This window comes from Vitis riparia, chromosome 1, assembly GCF_004353265.1.
Source record: "Vitis riparia cultivar Riparia Gloire de Montpellier isolate 1030 chromosome 1, EGFV_Vit.rip_1.0, whole genome shotgun sequence".
Classification (NCBI taxonomy): Eukaryota; Viridiplantae; Streptophyta; class Magnoliopsida; order Vitales; family Vitaceae; genus Vitis; species Vitis riparia.
The window spans coordinates 7,989,330-8,000,082 of NC_048431.1; the positions used below are offsets into that span (position 1 = coordinate 7,989,330).

At 31.8% G+C, this 10,753-nt stretch overlaps 1 pseudogene; it reads left to right on the top strand.

Annotated features, from left to right (window-relative positions):
• Positions 1 to 4,116: 4,116 nt before the first annotated feature.
• Positions 4,117 to 5,833, top strand: LOC117908061 (annotated as a pseudogene).
• Positions 5,834 to 10,753: the final 4,920 nt, after the last annotated feature.

Here is a 10,753-nt window from a genome sequence, read left to right on the forward strand (position 1 = left end):
TATTTAATAAATTAATAACAAAATTTTTTTTATAAAATCATTTTTCACATAAACAAAAAAAAGAAGATAAATATTATTTATCTTATAAATAAAAAAACAATATCAAACTAAATTAATTTTATTAGTTGTAATTAATTGAATTAATTTAAAGAAAAATTGAAGATTAAGAACAATTAAAATTATTTAACTTATTTTTTATATTTTATTCATTTTATAGTGAAATTTTAACTTAAAGATTAATATTTTTAATCTTAAAATTTATGTAATAAAATTAATTTAAAATTTAAAACAAAACAAAATTATTTATTTTGTAAATAATTATTTAATAAATTAATAACAAATTTGTTTTTTTTAAACTCATTTTTTCACATAAATTGATAATAGTTTTTTTTAATTGCAAAGTGAAAGAAAAAAAACAATAGATAAATATTATTTATCTTATATTAAATTTCACAAATTAAATTAATTAATTTTATAATATATATTTATAATAATTGTAGGAGTATAATTAATTTTTTAATTCCAAATGGATTTATAATATATTTTTATATTAAATTGTATTATTTATTTTTATAATATATAGATAATTAATGGTATTAAAATATATTAAAATTTGAAATTTTGGTGGAAATCATCTCTTAAAGAGACCATTTCCAATTATTATTATTATTATTTTTTAAAATAGACGATTTTCATTTGTTTTTTTGGGAAATCGTCTCTTCGATTTCCAATGAAAAGATAAATGGTTATTTTTTTTAGAAATCGTCTTTTTAACAAACCATTTTTGAGTGGTCATTATATATATATATATTTGTTTTGGTGGAAATCGTCTTTTTAAAATACGATTTTTGAGTGGTTAATTTTTTTTATATGTTTGTTTTGGTGAAAATCGTCTTTTCAAAAAACGATTTCCAAGTTGTAATTTAAGAATTATTTTTTAAAATTACCGTAATCTTATCAAATGTCATGAGTGTAAAGTAACCAATATGGGGGAAAATACGAAAAAAAAAGAGATAAATAAAAAATAAATTTAAATTTAATAAATTATTTTTATATTTTATCTCATTTAATTTTTATATAAAAATAAAAATATTTAAATATATAAAATTTTAATTAATTTTAATTCTTTTTTGCTATGTTTAATTCTTGAAAAAATTGAGGGAAAATGTAAAGGAAAGAAAATGGAGAGGAAAAGCAAAAGGAAAGAAAAAGTGAAGGAAAATAAAAAAATAGAGTTAAAGATGATAAATTATTTTTATTTGCTACTTCAATCTCATTTTACTTATTTTAACTCATCAATATAAAGATTAAATAATTTAAAAATGCATAAGTTTCTAACTAATTTTAATTATATTTAATTTTCTTTGAAATATTTTATAAGATAACCAAATATAAGAAAATCATTTTTCTTAACAATTTTTTTCTTTCCTTTATATTTTCTAGGAACCAAACATAATTTAATGATCTACATAATAAAAATCAAATATGAAAAAAAAAAAAATTCTCTTAATTTTTTTTTCTTTAGCATTTTTCATCAACGGATTATTGCCAAAAAGTCCCAAACTGTGACTGTAAACCATTAGTCACTCGTGGTCAAATACAAATAGGGTATAACCGTAAATTCAATAGTTTAAGCCTTAAAATTTGTTGTTATTCTCATAACCTAGGATTTTGGGAAATGACTGATTTTTAATATTTAAAGGATGGTCTTATGGAAAGAAACCTAAAATTAATATTAATTAGGACTTACACTACATTTCAGAAGCTAAAGGTTTTTCTTAATCAGGTTTTAGTAAAGCTGACCGCCTCAATGTTCGGAGCCGCAGACCAGGTTTGACTTGTGCGTCCATTTATCTCTCTATACTTAAAACTTCATCGTTCACACAACTCCGCTATCTGCAGATGTCATGCACTAAAAGGTAAGCATTCAAATCTACTCCTAATCAATTTCTCATGCTTTTTCTTTTATTTTCGTGTTTCGAATTTATTAATTTGCTCCCGTTTTCTTGCTCGTTTACTATCGAAAAACATTTACAGCTTGATGTTCGATTATGATGATGTTCTTCCTTAACTGCAGCATCTTTTTCCAGTTGTGTTCCATCCGACTTGATATGTTCTTGCTATTCGATTGAGTTTGGTGTTTTTCTTTTCTATGTGATCTTTGTTTCCTTGAATGTGATTGTTCAAATCCTCCCTCGTTCTGCGATTTTAATGGTGGACCTATGTGTGCATTACCAGTGATGATGATGGGATGCCTTGGATCACTGATCACTCAGTTTCAGTGTTTTGAGCCTGTTGACCCCAACTGTTTGTACTTAAAATTCTTAGGGAAAATTACCCTTTAAGGGTATGCTGGAAAAAAAAATTACCAAGAAGGGTGGGTAGATTTATAATATTACAATAAAATTTTTTTTTACAATAAATACAAAATAAACAAATAAAAATTATAATTAATTGAAACATATTCTATATAATAAAGAACAATATTTGTTGTAGATATGTTAGGGATATGCCGAAGAACCCACAACTGCCCAGTTTCATAAGAAATTTGAAATTTTCAAAATTTTACCTTATTATAATGAATCGTAATGTTATTGTATTTGTATTTTATTTTTATTGTACCTTTATGTTTTTATATAAAAAGAAATTAATTTTATATATTTTTTTATGCATAATTGGATTACAATAGTGTATTTTTGTTGTCTAGTAAAAAATGAATTTAATATTTTGTCATTTTGATATATTGTAATGTATCATAATGTTAATGTTTTTTTCATTGTAACTATATTATATTTATATTGTACTTGTACTTTATAACTGAAGTAATGGTTTTTTTACACAATCTTCAAACTACTAGGCATTCAACAAATCATGCCAAAATAATACTTATACAAAATTCATAATAAAAGACAAAGTGGTCCCATACAAAAGGGATTTTAGTTTTCAATAAAAATCCAAATATGTTCATAAATACACAAACAAAGTGGTCCCAAACAAGCATGAAACAACTGAAAAAAAAATTTCTTTTACCATGTCAAACAAGTCTCAACAACAAAACTAAAGTTCAAACCTTTTAACTGGAAATCAATAATAATCATATCAAATAACCCATCCGAAAAATAAATTAAAAATAAAAACACATCTTCAATATAACCAAAATAATTTTAAAAAATTCAAAAAAAAAATAAAATAACATTTTATACAAAAAATATAATTTCTTTCTCAAAACCTCCTTCAATATTTCAGATCTAATATCTTAAATCTACATTGTTAAAATTATTAACATTTCGTTCCTTCAATCCAATTTTTAAATTATTATTTTTCTTTTTTCTTTTTTTTGCATTAACTGACATATTTTTATTTTTTTTGGCATTTAAAAAAAATAAAATCTTACCTTTAATGGATTTCTTGTTAGATTCACAAAAAAAAAAAAAAAAAAAAAAAACAAACTTTGTGAAGATGGTTTCAGATCATGACTTGAAGTGTTGAAACTTTTTCCTCTTTCCCTTTTTTTCTTATTCAATATCGACAAACTACAGTTGAGTTAAAGAAGACTTTTTTTTTTTTTGTTGCTCTTCACTTATCAAGGGTATTCTTGGTATTTAAATAAAATAAGGTCTTAGAAGAATTATCATAATTTTACCATAAGCTTCGTAAGAATCATCAAATCTACCTACCCTTGACGGTGATTCTCCCAAATTTTATCAAATAAAATATATATTAATTCACTGATTCTCCCAAATTTTTATCAAATAAAATATATATCAATTCACTGTCCAAATTTAAGTGATGTGACTTACCGTCACAACCTTTGATCTGATCAACTCCCATGTACTGAAATTTTCTGAATATTCATCATACTGTGAAATCTCAACAAGTCCAATGTGGAACATATTGCTTTTTCATCGCCTTTTGACATCGAGTAAAGCAAGACCTACCAAGCCATTGAACCCAATCCGTGGGTGCCCAAGGATCAATGCTAATCATATTTCTTTCTAGCTATCAATGAAGACTTATTTCCTCTTTTCAATTATGTTGTTTCATCTCGAGTGCACTTGAAATTATTTCAATTATCTCAATGCTACTCTCTTTTTTAATGACATCTCAAACCAGACTTCCAAAAATGAAGACGAAGAAAGCCAACCCAGCAGCCCCATCCCCATCTCTTCTCCTCCTTTTTATCATAATTCTATCGGTGATAGAACTATCCACCGGAGACCCCAGATCACGAATAATCCAAATCATGTGTGTGAGAAACAGCTAGAGCACGATTTACCTATCTTCGTCCATAACTTTGTGCTTATGATGAAAAATATCAGTGATCAAATGCGCACTTCTGGTTTTGGCGTGGCTATTTCTGGCTCAGGACCTGATACCAACTACGGCCTTGTGCAATGCTATGGAGATCTGTCTGTGCTTGATTGTGTATTATGCTATGCTGAGAAGCGAACAGTTCTTCACCGGTGCTTTCCTTTCACTGGGGGTCGCATTTACCTTGATGGTTGCTTTATGAGAGCTCAAAATTACAGCCTCATTGAGTATACAGGACCAAGTGACTATGCTTCGTGTGGAAACGAAACCGAAAGAACTCCACGTTCCAGGAGTCTGCAAGGCAGGCTATAGAGCAAGCAATTGCTCATCCACCAAAACAATAATGGGTATGCAAGGAGTAAGGTGATAGTGCCGGGAACAACAAATGAGTCGGCCTATGTGCTGGCTGATTGCTGGAGGACTTTGAACGCGAGCTCATGTAGGGCGTGTCTGGAAATGTGTCGTCATCAATACTGGGATGCTTGCCTTGGTCTGAAGGGCGGGCACTGAGCACAGGGTGCTTCATGAGGTACTCAGATACAGATTTCCTCAACAAGGAACCAGACAATGGAAGTTCAACAGGTAAATTACCGTGCTTTCTTCTTACATTCTGTAGTCATGTTTCACGCAATAACATTCATTGTATTTGATTATGCCACATCATATGTTTAAGTGATAAAGCTTGCCGACAATTACAGGGACCATAACAATAATAGTAGTATCTGCTGTAAGTGCTGTGATTGTTCTTCTAGTAGTGGGAGCAATTGGAGTTTATATCTGGAAGCAAAGAAAAATCCAAAAGAAAAGGAGAGGTAAAAAGATTCTTGAAAACAAATTTTTGTTTGAGAACGATGAGAGTATCAAACATACAGTCCCCGTCCAACACTTCCCGTCACTCAAAAAGGACACCAACCCTACAAGAAATATGGTAGTCATTGTGCTGTTTTATGGGTTAGGTTACTGGAATGGACTTCTTATACCCCACCTGTTGGGGTTTTCCCGCTTATCACTTGTGGAGTCTCTACATAGGCTTGATGTCTATAGTAATCGAAGCCTCCTCAAATTTGATATTCCTAAAATTCAAGTGATGAAAATTTTTGGCATCTCATTATGATCGGAAGTTGTGCATATTCCCTTGCCTTTTCCTATTGACTTAGGTTCCAACGATGCTATAAAATTAGTTAAAACCCTCCATGACAGTAGCTTGAACTTCAAATATGCTACACTTGAGAAGGCCACAGGATCTTTTGACAATGCCAATAAACTTGGACAAGGAGGATTTGGAACTGTTTATAAGGTAGCCTATTATTAATTTATTATCCACATCAAATGTACTATGCAGCTTTTTTTTTGTTTTTTTTTTTCCCTTTCATAAATGGCTTCTATAAATATTTTACATGAAGTCAGACAACATGATTTCTTGGATTTTATCAGAGGTTTACTCGTTACTTCCATGACAGGGAGTTCTGGCCGATGGAAGAGAGATTGCCGTGAAGAGGCTTTTATTTAACAACAGACAGAGCAGCAGATTTCTATAATGAAGTTAACATGTGAAAGACAAAATATTATTAACCCCTTGGTGAAAATAGGGGAAAATTGAATTTAATGCCCAAGCTTGTATCATATTATTAACCCCTTCAGCCAAAGCTTTACTGGCATGACGATAGGGGATATCCCACATGTGATTCCATACACCAGAAAAATGATAATTACCTAAAAGGAAAAAAAAGATTGTTTGATGTTTTAGGATGAGGTTTCACCAATATAATGAATAGAGAATATTTTGTCTTTCAAGTTGAGACTGGCCAAAAACATACACGATGAGCACAAGATAGAATAGCATGTCTATTGAGTGAAAAGAACTTCATTGATTTCTGATATTCATCTGAGCAGTGATTATCCATTAAGAAGGAAGCTGCCTTGGAGTTGATAAGATGTTGGGATAGAATAGAAAGAGTAAGACCTCCTTCGAAGGAGGACAAGAGGAATCAAAATTTAGTTTAAGGATAAATACAACCATGTAGCTATCTAAAAAAAAATCTTGTGGAGGCAAAAATCTAGGGTTCTTAGCTTAAGATAAGGAGATACGTATACAAAATTCTTTAATCATATAGTTAACGCAGGCAAGAATGACAATTTCATTAATAGTATCAAAATCAATTGGGTTTGGCTTGCAGAAGAGGAGGAGCTTAAGGGTGGAATCATGTCCTATTCCAAGTCTATGTTTGAAAAACCCCAAGTGAGGAGACCTAACATGGTAGTGTATCTCTTTAATTGCATAGATAGATTAGACAGAGCAGTTTAGAGAGTTCTTTTTAGAGGAGGTGGTGTTGACTTTATCAAAGAAGGGGGAGATAAAGCGCCAGGGTCAGATGGATTTTCAATAGCCTTTTCACAATTTTCTGGCCTATAGTGGGAATGGGAATATGCAGCTACTCAAGGAATCTCATTCTAGATATTCTATTTAATGTAGCATTAATCCTACATATGGTTTGGTAATGACATTAAGGACTTGAGGCCAACTAATCTCATGGGAAGATCCTTGAAGCAGCTCTTAGGCAAGTTTAGTTTTAAATTGGATATTAAAAAAAAAAAAAAGGCATACAACCCTGTGAATTGGAAGTTACTCTCTTCAGGCTTGCAAAAGATGGGTTTTGGTCATAAATGGAGAAAATGGATACATTTTTGGTTAATGACACTCCCACAAACTTTTTCCACACTTCTAGAGGACTGCAGCAAGGTGATTGTTGTTCTCCCTAACTATTTGTGATGGTGATGGAAGCTCTCAGTTAACTAATATCCAAGGTAGAGAAGAGAGGATTCCTTAATGGTTTTAACGTAGAGGGTGGACGGGGAGGAATGAATGTCTCTTATTATTTGCACATGATTCTCTTTTTCTTTTTATGAGGTCAGCATGGATCAATTGAGGCACTGGAGATGGAATGTGATAGGCGTTGAACTGATGTCAGGTCTGAAAATAAACATGCAAAATAGTGAACTTCTGCCCTTGGGGGAAATAAACAAATTGGCTTCTCTATTCGGGTGCAAGGTGGGAAGACTCCCTACTCATCTTGGTCTTCCTTGAGGTGTATCTTATAAGTCTCTTGTCATGTCGGATGTGATAGAGGAGAGACTCAAAAGGAAATTGGTCTCTTGGAAAAAGCAATACCTGTCTAAGGGAGAAAGATTAATGCTATACAGAGTACCCTCTTGAGTCTTCCAACATATTTCGTGTCCTTTTCCATCTCCAAATATATATAAATATAGAAAAGGATTAAATTGAAAAAAAAAAATTGTGGGAAATCATTTGGAAGAAAAAAAGGTGCATCTAGTGAGTTGGTTGATTGTTTGCAAGGATAAGAAGTATGGAAGTCTAGGAATTAGGAGACTAAAGGTTCTAAGCCCTACTAAGCAAATGGTTGTCGAGGTTTGTCCCTAAGCCCAATGGCTTGTGGAAGATCATTCTAGGAAAATATAGAGAAATGAATAGGGGTTGAAGCACATAAGAGGTGAGGAGGAATTTTGGAACTGAGTTTATGAAAAGAAACTGGAAACGATGGGAAGACTTTAAACTCAAGACAACTATTTAGGTAAAAATGGTAAGCAAAGTAAATTATGGTAAGATAGGTGGGTGGGGGAGAACAAGTTGAAGAGGCTATCTCTTTGTTGTTTAGATTAACTTCTCTCAAGAATACTAAAGTTGCAAATTTATGGGAAGAGAGAGAAAGTGGAGGCCATTGATCATTGCAATTCAAAAGACTCCTTCAAGATTGAGAAATTGAAGTGGTGACCCAATTCTTTTGAGAAGCTACTTTTTTTGGTTGGGAAGCAGTTATGGAAAAAGATCTTAACTATAGATATTCTAATGAAGAAAAGGTGGACAATGGTAAATAGATGTAGTTGCTTCAACGATAGTGAAGAATCTTGTTCATATCTTGATATATTGTGATAGAACAAAAAACTGTAGATATTTATATTAGTAGTCTTTGGTCTAAAATGGGTGTTTCTAGCTTCAATGAGAAAACTCCTCCTTAGATTGAAGTTTAAGGGGTTGGATAAGAGGAAAAGGAAGGTTTGGCACGTGGCTCCCCTGTGCTTGTTTTGGAGCATGTTAGAAGAGCATGATCAAAGGATTTTCAAGAAGAACAGTAATATCAAAGGTTAGAGAATAACTTCATTAAATCCCCATTGATGTGGTCCCATGTTTCACTGTAAATGGAAAATTACACAACCTCTTAGATAACCTTAATTATGATTAGATATGCCTTTATAGAGGTTGTTTTGGAAAAATGCTTTTAGCATGTTTTCTTTCATGCTCATTAATATATGTTCTATTTGTCCATCAAAAGATTTTATAATTGTTGGAATCCAAAATAAAGGGGTTGTCCTAAACAAAAAAACACGAGTTTATAAGGCTTACACTATGTTTTGACCCCCACCAAAAGAAAGATAAGAAACCTATTTCTACCTCTTAGAATCCATGATGCAAAAGTTGTCTTAGACAAAGAAGACCAGTTTATAAGTCTCACCACATACTTTGATATACTTATGTTGCTAGTGCTCATTTACCAAGGATTACATGCCCTAGAGGACATTATCCCAAAAACAATAGATAAGGCACCATATCAATAAAGCTCAGGATTAGATATTTATTGACTATTACCTTCTAGGTTTTGGAGGTAGCATCAAGAGTAAGACCTCTAGTGAATGGCATACTTGTTATTATTTGGGTGATTTGTCTAGATAGAAACGTCAAGGTCTTTGAAGGCCGATATACACCCTATGGTTCGTAATTCAGGACTTGATATGTTTAAGCCTCAACATATGTTTAAGCCTTAACATCTCTAGTCTTTCAAGGGATTTAGATTAACTTGATATGTTTGTATTGGAATCCACTTGCTCATTCAGCAGGTCATCTCTGGAGGTTTAAGCAAAGTGGGAAACCCATCTAGAGGTTTATCTCGAGCTAAATTTTGACAGTTTGCTCTTTTCGTAATTCAGGACTTCTTGGGACTAAAAGTGTATTCGAAATTTATGAGGGTCGTATGATTAAGGCCACCATTGACCATTGAGGCCAAGATCCTCACTTTGTTATAAGGCCAAACCCTTATGATCTCAATGGGTTACAACAATCTTTTGGTTAAGAGAAACTCAACAATTGTGATAGTTACTCTCTACTATTTCATAGGACAAGAGAGTGTTAACCCAAGGTTTATTTAAACCTAGTTTTGATGATAACAAAACAAAGGCTTGATCTAATCTTTGATTTAAGCAAAATACACAAGAAGATTGGTTGTGTAAATAAAGAAGGAGCCATATAGCTAAGAAGCTGAAGAAGGAGCTATTAAAGGCAAGATGAAAGGCATGAAGACCTCATTTAGGCATCTTTTAGCCTTAGGATTGTTTAACTCACCTTGTGCAATCATAAGGGCATTCTTTTAAATTCTTTATGCACTTTTAAAATCCTTCACAGACCTTTTGAAAACATTTTTTTAGAGCTTTCCAATGTCTTAAAAATTCAACAATGGAAGTTATTCTTCAAAAATATATAATCAATGCATGTTTGATGTACTTGAAAATCATGAATATTAAAACCAATGTCATAGATACTTTTGACTAATGTTTTCAAAGTCTAAAAAGCTATATGTTGTAGTTCTAGACCAATAGATCAACCTAATCCCCTTTTTCATTTGATAAAAACAAACAAACAGGCAACGGATGACATATTTGGTTGACCATATGGTCAATTAGATGATCAATCAACTACATTAAATACCCAATGAGAAAGATGGACAAGCCATGGCCAATTGTATGTAACAACTAGTTTCTCACCAAAAACTATATATATGACCTTATGAAAGCATTTAGAGGCCACCAACAACTTGTAAATTATTATTGCATTGAGTCCAAACTTTCTTTAAGCATCTATAGTGCATTAAATCAAAACTTTTATACTCTTTGTTTGCACTTAAAGCCTACTACTTGTAAATCTACAATTAAAGAGAGTCCTTGTGTAATCCTCTTTCACTTCCACTTCTTGTCAAAGGTTGAGAGAACCTTGAAAGAGCTTTTAAAGTGTAAGAATTAAAGAATAGGAAAGACACTACATTGTAAGAGATCCCTGGGTACCAAACAAAACCAAGTGTGTACTTATAAGGTTTGGCATTAAGACTCTAGTGAAAATTCTCAAGGTTTGGAAAGGTTTTTGGGAGCATGGATGTAGATGGAGATTTGTCAAATCATGATAAAAACTTTGTTTGTGTTCTTTTACTCTATTTCTTTACTTATTTTATTGGTATTTCTTCACTAGTGCCTAAGCATTTTGAAAATTAACCATCACTTAATTCAACCCCTGCTCCCTCCTCCATCGTCCCACCACCCCTAAACCCACTCTTAGGTGGTTTTTCTTATACAAAGCGAACTTCAATAAGAGGGTACTCAA